The following is a 12,765-nucleotide window of genomic DNA, read 5'->3' on the forward strand; positions in this document are numbered from 1 at the left end:
ACATTAAGAAATTATGTTGTCTGAAGGTATATTGTTCAGTTTATCTATTTACAGAGCCTTACAAAAGTATTCGCACCAACCAACACTGTCTCATTTTAATAACATACAATGAATGTAGACGATATTTAATGAACTTATTTCTATTAAAAACTCTAATGACCAAACTTAACACTATTGAGTGTAAAGGAGATTGAATATGAGTAAACCCTGCAAAGAAAACATAAGTTCCACTTTGCTGATTGTATAAGTATTCAGCCCCCTAAATACACACTTGGTGGAAGCATTTTTTTTTGCAGAAAGTACTACTGTGGGTCCTTTTGAATAGGTTTCTACCAAATTTACACAACAAGTTCGCGTAATTTTTACATATTCTTCTTGATAAAATTGCTCCAATTCTAGCAAGTTCGTTGAGGATCATTGACGAACTGCAATATTCAATTCTCGCCATAAATTTTCCAATGAAATCAAGTCATAAGTTTGACTGAACCACTCCAGAACATTCAATTTCTTTTTTTGAAACAATTCCAGTGTGGCTCCGACTTTGTGCTTCAGGTCATTGTCCTGCTAAAATGTAAATTTTCGCTCCTGTTTAAGATTCTTGTCTGACTCAAACAGGTTTTACCTCTAGAATTCGTCTCTACTTTACAAATTCATCTTCCTCACAATCCTGACAAGCTTCCCAATCCCTGCTGATGAGAAGTATCCCCATAACATGATGGTGTCACCTCAATGCTTGACAGTTGGAATGGCCTTAACTGAGTCATGCGCTCTGTTGAACTTGTGCCAGACGTAATTGTTTGAATTTAGACCAAAGAGCTCATTTTTTGTCTCATCAGAACACAAAACCTTCTGTCACATGTCTGCAGTATCATTTACATGTTTTGTCGCAAACTTCATACGATATTTAAGATGACAGCCATAAAGGCTAGCTTTGTGTAGGGACAGTAATTTTGTTGATATATGAACATTGACTCCCATATTAGAGATGAAAATTTTCGGGCTTTTTAAACTTACTATTGGCTTCACAGTGTCGTTCCTAACTAGGTTCCTGCTTTCCCTTTGTTTGGGAGGGTGGCACGACTGGTTCGTGACTGTGAGGTATGAAACACGTTCCACTTAGTGATGGACTTCACTGTCTGAACAGAAAATCAGCAACTTTGAAATGTTCTTGTAACCTTCTCATCGTTTGTGCCCCTATACTACTTTATTCCTGACTTGTTTGTAAAACTCCTTGGTTTTCATGGTTGGTTTATCGTATCACTATATAAGTTCTGGCTTGAACAAATGATTGTTTGTTTTTCGAGTTTCGCACAAAGCTATACGAGGGCTATATGTCCCTAATTTAGAAGTGGAAGACTAGAGGGAACTAGAGGGAAGGCAGCTAGTCATCACCACCCACTGCCAACTCTTGGACTACTCTTTTACCAACGAATAGTGGGATTGACCGTACAATTATAACGCTCCCACGACTAAAAAGGCGAGCATGTTTGGCGTGACGGGGATGCGAACCCGCGACCCTCATATTACGAGTCGCACGCCTTAACCCACCTGGCCATCTAACGAATTTACTCTTAAGTCAAGTTAAACCATTTTGATTACACACAGACAGAGAGAACTACAGTAATTCTGGGACATTTCAAATGGGTTGAGTATTTACGCAATTAAGAAAATTATAATTTTCTTTGAAAATCTAAATGAGATAATATCAGTGTTTTTCTTTGTTTCTTATTAGTTTTCTCTGTTGTTTTTTAAATCAAGCACGAAGATACACAGTGGACTATCTGCGCTCTGCCTACCACGGGGATCGAGATCCGATTCCTAGCTGTGTGAGTTCGCAGACATACCATTGTTTCACTGGAGATGGCACCTTTCTCGGTTCGGAGGGCATTATGTAGATTCTAAATATAAAGCTCCATTTGAAGGTTTCAAGATTGCAAGCTCGGATGACAACAAAATGTGGTCACTTTGCAGTAGATGAATACTTTTACAAGGCATTCTATACAAACTGTGCACAGGTGCTGGCTGCTTGTTAGAACTAATGTTAATATTCATGACATTGTTCAAACACCTTGAAGTTAGGCCTACACTACATACACGCACACACATATTTTTAAGTTGTTAATTAACGACATTTTAAGAAAATCCTGGATAGTTTAGATGAAGCACGTAAAACTTTATGCATGACATGCCACTATTCTTGTTTAGAGTAACACACACACACACATACACACACACATATATATACATATGTGTGTGTACATGTTTTGTATTTGTTAATTAATGAAACACATGAAAATTTATATAGTATGCATTACACGCTATTATTCGGATAGCACAGCTTAGTTACGGCCAACGACTATTTGTCTCTTCTGTTACCATATAAAACCTATAGAGCTCGATGATAGTTACATGGAAAGCACTCTGAATAACGCTTTCATAAGTCAAAACTTTAAAACTTCATGCAGTTTGGTAATTAACCACGAACGTCGCTACGCAGTAGCATACGGGGCTCGTGTCCCATATACCCAGATGGTGTCTTGAAATTCAGAAAAGAAAACCAGGATCATAATCATGTTTAAAAGTCGAAATTACCCGTTTTATTGGGCCTGGGACCTAAATCTTTTAATTACCTAATAATACCTGTATAATTAACACAACGACACAATTAAACTAAACATATTTTAGACATTATTAATTAAGTAAATGTTATTATTTATGAAGGTTTTATATATATATATATATATATATATACAAATAGATGGATGTGAGGAATTATTGGCGAGGGTAGCTTGTCACTTTATGACACTTTTTTTACAGGAAACTTCTACGGTAACGTCATGAAACTTTAAATACGAGTTGTTTAGACCTAAATTTAGTACCGAGCAATAACTCTAGGTGAAAGCTCTCATGTTTTTAACACCTGCTTATCGAAATCTAGGTCACAGTGAGGGCAGTGGTTGCCTTACAGAAATAACAAGCAGAGTAGAATGATTAGTTTAGGTGAACGGTACTATACCATCTGAAGACGTTTATGTATTAAGCAAGAAAATATATATCGAGATAAGAAACCATCGAGTGTTTCATATAAAATGGTTAATGACATTCTAAATACACTGTATCGTTACATAGTTTTATGTTTACACACATATAATGTATAGTTATTCCGAATATCAATGCTACGCGTCTTTCGTATATGATACACAATAACAATAAACTGATTTAATAATTAATAACGCTAGTTTCATCATTTACATCAATTCTTGCCACCTTCCTCCTGGTGGGTTAGCACAACGCCTGAGGACTTATTACACTAAAAACTGGGTTTTGATACCACAACACAGCCAGCCCATTGCGTTACTTTGTGCTTAACAGCAAACAAACAAACGTTCAGTACGCATTTATAAGCGGTCCGACATGACCTAGTGGTTAAGGCACTCGACTCGTAATGTGAGAGTCGCGGGTTCGAATCCCTGTCACACCAAACATGCTCGTTCTTTCAGCCACGCGGACGTTATAATATGACGGTCAATCCCACTATTCGTTGGTAAAGGAATAACTCAGTATATGGCGGTGAGTGTTGATGACTAACTGCCTTTTATCTAGTCTTACACTGCTAAATGAGGGACGGCTATCGCAGATAGCCCTCATGTAGCTTTGCGCAGAATTCAAAAACAAACATTAATAAGAAAAATTATATAAAATATTCACTTCTGCTTTGATTAATTTGTTTAAAATCAATGTGCCAAGAATTTCATTAAAGGTTAAAAATGCAACCAACGTGTGGTCTTCCACTGAAGCCAAATACTTCGACAAATGATGAAATTTTGCACAGTTAATATTCATCGATAAGAAAATTATAATAATCTTACAGCACAATTGGCCAACAAAATATTCTTCCCACGCATTAAAAAAGGACGAAAAATAAAACGCTTGTATATTTGTACCTCACAAGATATCTTTAATATCTAAAACAGTTGTTTTTACTACTAATTGGGTCTGAAATGGCCTGGGGGTTAGTGTTCTTGACTTGTAATCTGCAGGATTGAAACCCGTCCCAAATATTATCGTCCTTTTAGCCGTTGAAGTGTGTGTTTTCTTTTAGCAAAGCCACATCTGGCTATCTGCTGAGCTCACCGAGAAGAATCGAACCCCTGACTTTAGCGTTGTAAATCCATAGACTTACCGCTGTACTAGCGGGGGGCTCAGCCATTGGATCGTTAATGTTACGATCAATCCCCCTATTTGTTGATAAAAGAGTAGCCCAAGAGTTGGCGGTGGGTGGTGATGACCAGCTGCCTTCCCTCTAGTCTTACACTGCTAAATTATGGATGGCTAGCACAGATAGTTTTGTGTAGCTTTGGCAAAATTCAAAACAAACAAACAAAATCGTTTTGATTTACGCGAAAATTCGATATAAAGAAAACAAAAATTACCCTTTGCTCCCAAAATTATTAGAGGTCCATTTTCAAAATTTACTGCACGATACATGATAAAAAATCATAGTTAATCTTTGATATGTTAAGTGTGATAATAATAAAACTATTATCATACTTTGGTAATAATTTTCACTATCTGGACCAATATGACTGCTTTCTCAGTAACGAATATTTAATTTTAAACCTTGTTGTGAAAACTATGTAGAAAGTTTGAAACATTCAGATGAATATACAAGTTACAGAAAATATTTCAAATATATTTTCACTTGTACTTTTTGGTTTACCAGGGTCAATAATCTTTATACTTTTTGACTGCCTGAACCCCTGGATTTTGTTTTACACAGTAACGTTTTCAGGCTTGGAGAACAACTTCACAGCCAGACACAAGGAGTAGCCATAGGCAGTAAGGTGGGGGTCGTCTTTTATGTAATTTTCATGCATGTTATTGAGACTAAAACAGCCTGGAGTATAGACACTTGACAGAGAACAGTTCTCTACCCTCTGTTTGTGTTTTATTAATGTTATTTATGGAATTTAGAACAAAGGTTTGAACAGTGTAAATCGCTTTCATCAGATTATAAACCAGTATGTGCCTTACTTGTTGAGAATTTACAATTTCTAAAGACATCTACCGTTGTGTTGGAATGAGAAGGTTGTCAGTAACATATACAAAAAAATAAATAAATAAAAATAAAGAGCCATTACTACTACATTTCCTTTCTCATCACCCATGGGTCCTGAAGTGTTATCTTTTTAAGCTATTTAACCAGAATCAAGTATTTGTAACAGCCATAGCTTTGGAAGATGTTTTTATTAAACGAATAGTTATCATAAAAAATTGGTTAACAAAATTTTCACTATTCATGACAAACGAATGAAAACGAGCAGGAGACACGAAGAAATATTGCATTTCAAACGCCTTTCACTGGTCCAAGAATGCTGTCAAGAATGCTGTGAGGGAACATGGGATTCCTAAACGTGTAATGAAAACGCTTGGGGGTGCACTTGAGGTTCATTTAATGCGTTCAGCAGTTAAACCCCGCAAAAAAAACCCTGCCAAAACAGCTGTATCGCATGCAACCTGAGACTTCTGTAGAAATATATGGAGAAAATGTAGTTTACAGTATTTCTTTTGAGATTTGTAACGAAACAAATGTATCGGAGAAACTGAGAGACTCGTGTGTTGCATGGAACATCTTCGTGTTACTCTGATGGGTAAGTTTGATAGAGGTGCAGTTAATTATATTAAGGAGCGTGGTGTTCCTAAATCTGATCAGTAAGTACAAGGAGTCCCTTTTCATCAGATCTTCGAAGGCTTCAGTCAACAAAGATATAGTGTTACCACTTTAAATAGTGGATTTGAGTGTGTTTGGTTATATCAAAGCCCTATCGGATTATGTATTGTGCCCACCAAAAGGATTCGAATTCCTAATTGTATCATTGTAAATCCGAATATCTTCAGCTGGTTCACCGGGTAACATGGCGTATTTGTGTATGTATGACCGTTTTAGCATCTTCTTCTCTGTTGTTTTTGTAATTGTATTTATATATAGCTATAACTACATTTACTATTTAAATATGCATGTTTATTAGGCAGTAAAACGTTCAGATGAGTCATCTTCTGTTCTCATTTTTAAACTTATATTTTTTCACCATGATTATAATATTGTAATACATTTATTAGGCCCGGCATGGCCGAGCGCGCTAAGGCATGCGACTCGTAATCCGAGGGTCGCGGGTTCGCATCCACGTCGCGCCAAACATGCTCGCCCTCCCAGCCGTGGGGGTGTTATAATGTTACGGTCAATCCCACTATTCGTTGGTAACAGAGTAGCCCAAGAGTTGGCGGTGGGTGGTGATGACTAGCTGCCTTCCCTCTAGTCTTACACTACTAAATTAGGGACGGCTAGGTGCAGTGGGCTAACAACCTACTCACTTGAAAAACAAAACCTGTTACAGAAACCGCAGTGATTACGGCCCTATGTTCCTTAAGGAATTGAGTGGCAGATGATGAGATGATGAATACATTTATTGCTGTTAACTTTTCATTCTTGGTAACGTGACCACACGTTAGACGATACACGATAATGTATTTTTAGTATTTTAAATTACATCAGCTGTTTGGTTCTGTTAAGACTGGGCTTATGTTTAAAGGGTTTTGGTTTGTTTAGTTTGTTTTGAATTTTGCGCAAAGTTACTCGAGGGCTATCTGCTCTAGCCGTCCCTAATTTAGCAGTGTAAGACTAGAAGGAAGGCAACTAGTCATTACCACCTACCGCCAACTCTTGGGCTACTCTTTTACCAACGAATAGTGGGATTGAACGTTACATTATAACACTCCCACGGGTGAAAAAACGAGCATGTTTGGTATGATGGGGATTCGAATCCGTGACTCTCAGATTATGATCCGAGTGCCTTAACCATCTGTCCATGCCGGACCTACACTCGAAAATCTTCTACTTTAGTGAATATGTAGCAATTTCGCAAAACAGATTTAACACTATAAGTTATGTAAATTTATAAATATAGATTTAACTTAACCAAACTTCGATATTAAAATAAATATATATAAAAAAACAATAAATCCATCATAGGTTGTATTCTTTTTCGTTATCAAATTTGTTAACTTGTGTTATTTCACATGAACATTATTGAAACTCAGTTATCAGATTCAAAACTGTTGAGGCCTGGCATGGCCTAGCGCGTTAAGGCGTGCGCTTCGTAATCTGAGGGTCGCGGGTTCGCGCCCGACTCGCGCCAAACATGCTCGCCCTCCCAGCCGTGGGGGCGTTATAAGTGACGGTCAATCCCACTATTCGTTGGTAAAAGAGTAGCCCAAGAGTTGGCGGTGGGTGGTGATGACTATCTGCCTTCCCTCTAGTCTTACACTGCTAAATTAGGGACGGCTAGCACAGATAGCCCTGGAGTAGCTATGTGCGAAATTCCAAAACAAACAAACAAATCAAAACTGTTCTTCTTATCTCCTGAGCAAATCTGAGAATTTTAACGGATGTAACTATCTGATACGTGTCAGCAACAATTTCCCCCCTCATCCCGAAAATACCATAGTTATAACAACTCAAATTTTCACCTTTCTATACAAATCTCTTGTTCGGCCACGCACGCATAAGATGTTCAAAGTGATAAAGAGGATATTTTATGGAAATAGGTTAATGTATTCCTTCATAACATAACTATAGAATATTCCCAGATATTAAGTAGGGAAACAAAAATAAACAAACGCAAAATCAAAGAATCCCTACTTATACAGCAACTAAAACCAAAATTAAACCAATATAAAGGAACACCTTTATACCTTTATCAATTAACCTAACATCCAAGTGCAACCCCCCTACGATCCCGTACCCTTTTATACTCTCGTCCCTAAGACATGTGTCCGGCAACGGTCAGTTGCAAACTCTCATTATTAACCTGAAGATTACCTTGGAAGGTCGAAACGCTGTTCTCTGTTTGTCAATAAATGCGTTAATTCCCATACCAGCTATTCTGAAATACAGGTTCTTATTTCTTTTTGTGCTTTATTGTGAAAACTATAGACGAGAGAACAAAAGGTTAAAACTTGTAAAATAGAAGCTATAAGCTCTAGTTAAGGTAATATTATTTTTCTGTTAGTGTGATTGATGTATGGAATGAGTTGCTGTCAGAAATGATAGATGTTAGGACTTTAAAAGAGTCGATAATTTATTGAAACAAAGGGTGGATTTATTTTACGTTTTATTCCGAGGGGTAAGCGGTAAAACTGAAAGTTTATAACCCTAAAAACCATATTTTGATACCCGTGATCTACTTCAGCGTAGTTATCCCATTATGTAGCTTTGGGCTTAACGACGAACAGTTTTACTTTTTTGTCAAAGGTTGGTATGAAAGGACAGCCTTACGAAGGAAATGGTCTTTGTTTTCTGTATGTTATGTTGAAATAATAATTAAAAAGCAAACTGAAGTATGTCATAAGACAAAAAATAATTTAAATATTTTTTACTTGTCACTTTTTTATTAATTAATAAAGAATTTAGCTAAGGCATGCATTACAAAAAATTATCGCTATGCAATAATGGTTTTTAATACTTAATTTATTTCATTTTGATAATATGTAAATTTGTTACCTTTTGAAACGAAATGCTTCTGAATTGAAATATATCACTCAGTCAAAAACAAAAACGAGCAACAACGACAACAAAACATCTAATCAAATACAATTTTATAAATGGGCCCTCTGTTGTTAACATTAGTAAATATTTTGTGGCGCCGCCTATGACGTCACTTATGTAGTGTCTGTAAGTAGCCGAAATGGTGTTCGGGTGTGTACATTGTGACGTTTGTGATTTTCAAGACACTTGCAAGAAATATAATTGATTTATGAAAGTTTTCATTTCGTAAATGATGATATTCTGTTGAATGTTACTATGCTATTGGAAAATAGTTTTGAATTATTGGTTTGACTCAGATTTAAGCGGTTAAAAACTATAAGTAAGTATTTGTTTTCATATTTTTGACCCACTTTTACCAATAATATTAAATTAATTATAATATCCATATTGCACGTTTTCATTTCATTTCTAGCTTTAAAGTGCTCGCCCTTGCTCTTATTAACATTTCTGAAATTTTGTAAGGACGGACAGAAGATAATTATGTGGTGAACTGGGTGTAAAATGTTAAGTTTTCCGAAACTCTGAGACCGAGTTTCAGTTAAACTCGGGACTCAAGAGACGAAAAATTTTGTAAATCTAGATATTTTTATAAATTATAATTATTATTATTTGAATATGTTATAAAATTTTCTATATGACTTATGTTTCAGTTAAAATATACAATTATGATAACGTGTGTTTTTGTTATCAGTGAATTAAAAGAAACTGGTGTTAATTGTAGTGTTCTAATAAGACGTTTCCTACCGTGTAGCGTTTGTTCACTTAGCCCGACACGTTAACATTTCATGTCGGTGGTTGTTAGTGTTACGTGTTTATTCAGTTATTGAATATGTTTGGTTAACGTAACTTTTATTGTTGCAATAACAGTTCATTTATGTCTTGTAAATTTAGGAACACGAAATGTTTTGCGTTTTAGTTGAAAGACATTATCAGTCAATTACTTTGTAAATTGTATTAGTCACTATTACAAATGAAATGTATATATTACTACTATTACTACCTATCAATTATTATCATGCAAAGGCAAAAGTTAGGTTAATAAAAGCACTGCTGTAACTGTTAATACCACTAGTAGTAGTAGTGCAGGAAGGTCAAAGTTATAGATGTATTATTTTAAGAAAAGGAAAACATGTAAGTTAGGTTGAAGCAAGCGTGCTTGAACATTATTATGCTATTGCACTGCATTTTTGGATACATTCACTTTATTTTGATGTGAAGGCAAACATATTATATGAAACAGAATTATATTTACATATTGTCAGTCATATTCCAGTTTACACACTGAGAAGTAAAATGTTTTACAAATCAAACCTGGAAACAACTTATTCAGAAAAGTATTTTGTTTTGTTTCAATGATCCTTAGACATTGTATAAATGCATACTCAATGTAGTTAACTGTGTATTTATATAATGAAAATGTTTTAATGCATACAGGACAACAGACAAAATAAGATCCCTTAGAGCCAAATGATTAAAGTACCAAAACTGAATTTTACTGAAATGTTAAGTTATTGTTTATTTTTTTATAGTACTTTATATTTTAATGAGTATAAGGACGTATTTTTGAATGGATGAAGAGTTCTTAAGTTGTTTGAAGAATAATTTAACTTGTACACTGTGTATATAAAATGCTATAAAAATGTTAGATTTTGTTTTTATAAGTATTAGAACTTCAAAGCAAGATTATTATTTTTAATTTTGTTCTTTGGTTTTGTTATCAAAAAACATGAATATGGATAGTATTCTCTAGTTTTGTAAAATTAAAAGTTGCTTGGAAAATGAAATTAAAATGGGTAACCAAATTAATTGAATATGTTAATAAACTAGTAAAGAAATAAACTTGTATAGTAATGCCTATTGTTATTGGTATAAATGTAATATCTTATTTTTGAAAGGTGTGCAACTGAATTAGTTTTAAATATGAGAATATCCATAGTATTGGTAATTTATTTCTGATTTTATTTCATTATAAACAGTTATTTAAAGTAAAACATAATTCAAGAACAAAGTCTTTTTTTCCAAATTTTCACATCCATATGCATTAATTTACACTTTCAATATGAAAAACTATTTGTTGCATATTTTGTACATTCTATAAAATTGTCAAGGTTCTTTTGAAAAAGAGACACAATCTCAATATAATCAGGTCTTCCCAATAGTTTATATCATCAATTAACTTGAAATGTTACAGGGAAGAACTGTCTAAGCTGGTAACATAAATCATGAGCAACAAAGTTTACAAAAAACTGTGTGTGTGTGTGTATATATATATATATATGGATAGATAAAGTATGATGATTTTGCAGTGTTTTCCCATAGTTTTTTTGGTAAAGTTTTGATATGTGACCCTCTCTGCTTTATATTTGATATGCCTAAAGATAGTGCACAGATGCCTGAGGATTAGAAACTTGCTTTTGTTATGTTATTTTTAAAGGGGTTACAAGAGTTGTTCTGAAAAGTTTAGACTAGTTCTTTATTTTTGTGAAATGGAAAAATTTCTAAAGAATTTGAGGGAAAAAGCTTTGCAAACTAACCTAGTGAAACATGATATAACAGACATAGATGATTTAAAAAAGAACTTTGAGAATATTTTACGTTACTTATGTTTTCTAAATTTTGGTAAACTTTCTTATGAAACATTAACTAAGCAAATCACATTGGTTGGAATTAGAAATGAATTAGTAAATTGGACTCTATGATGATGGAAAGCAAAAATTATTTATGAAATTGGCTGAACCATTGTAGTATAGTGTCTAGCGCAGTGATCGGTACTTGAAAGTTTGTTTTTTATTTCGGTTAATTATGAATCGGGATGTAATTGGTAAAATTTTAGAATGATATTAAACTCTTGGGCATTTCAAGCTGTTAAGAATATTGAGGTGTTATGGAATAACTTGGATAAATTGTATATTTGTCTAATGACCTTTAAATATAGTAAGTGCAAGATAATTCATTTTGTTTGCCATAACTTTTATCACATTTAATATAGATGGTAACCCATTGAACAACATTACTGAAGAAAAGGACCTTTGCACAGTAGATAAGTCACTCAAGCCATTGAGACTATGCTCTGTTGCTAGTATAAATGCTAATAGTAATTTAGGATGCATTTAAAGACATGTTGAATACAAGTCAAGAAAGTAAATGTCTACTGTTACATATCTCTAATTAGCTTTACATTGAATATTGTGTATAGTTTTGGTCACATTATTTAAGACAAAATATTGACTTATTGCAAAGGGTTCAGGGGAAGGTTACCAGGATGTTTCTGGATATTAAAAAGTTATCTCATGACCTCTTATGACCTCTTAATTTCTTTTAAGAATAAAAGTTTGATAGATAATCTGTGTGATGAGAAAAATAAAGGTCTCACATTTGTGTGGTGTATTCTCAAATCAAGAGGATGCATATTTAAGGTCCCAAGTATAACACTTTTATTTTTTAAAGGGGTAATTGGTTTATAAAATTAGTTGCTGTCAGCAGTAGTAAAGACTGGTACATTACAAGAGTTTTAAAAGAGAGTTGTTGATTTATTGAAGTCTAAAAGAATTAGTTTGTATGGACAGTCTTGAAGGACTGAATGGTTGTTTGTTTTCCATAAGATGTGTTGTATTAAAATCTGTAATGGATGATTCACGTTGTTTCAGAAAACGTGCAATCCACAGGCACTTTCTACTCCTTAGCCAATTTTCTGTTAACTTTTACACCAATCCATATGCACTAAACTTATAAATATATGTCCTGTGAGGCACTTAATTAGACACACCTTGAAAATGAAGGTACAGAACATTAATCTGTATAGCTCTTATTATCATTCATGTTATCATTTAGAATGTTGGCCATGATCTTGAGAAAGTTGGCTTTCAGAATCTCGAAAGTATCATTACAGGGAATGAGTCAGTAGCCAATCTAAACCAAAAATATTTAAGAATTCAAGTGAAGCTTGGATTGTTATTATTAATTGTTCAGTGTAGCTGATAAATAATGTACTTCTCTCAAAATATTTTGTTCTAATCAAAAATCCACTTTTGAATAGATTATTGGTTACAATTAGATGCAGTTTAGGAAAATTAAGAATTTTATAACAAATTATTAGAAATTAAGTGAAGGATATTTCAATATGTATTTAAATAAAGAGAAGTCATGAAAATCTCAGATTT

At 34.1% G+C, this 12,765-nt stretch overlaps 1 protein-coding gene across 5 annotated transcripts in view; it reads left to right on the forward strand.

Moving 5' to 3' along the window:
• Window positions 1-8,725: 8,725 nt before the first annotated feature.
• Window positions 8,726-12,765, forward strand: part of LOC143225113 (CLIP-associating protein 1-B-like) — a 183,557-nt gene continuing 179,517 nt past the window's right edge. For 4 of the 5 annotated variants that reach the window (XM_076453906.1, XM_076453907.1, XM_076453909.1 and 1 more), the window contains exon 1: window positions 8,728-8,924. The gene's annotated coding sequence lies outside the window, so the exon portion shown is untranslated. Of the gene's footprint in view, window positions 8,925-12,765 lie in introns of all 5 variants that reach the window. The other variant, XM_076453911.1, reaches the window with a different exon arrangement.

Source organism: Tachypleus tridentatus, chromosome 9, assembly GCF_004210375.1.
Source record: "Tachypleus tridentatus isolate NWPU-2018 chromosome 9, ASM421037v1, whole genome shotgun sequence".
Classification (NCBI taxonomy): domain Eukaryota; kingdom Metazoa; phylum Arthropoda; class Merostomata; order Xiphosura; family Limulidae; genus Tachypleus; species Tachypleus tridentatus.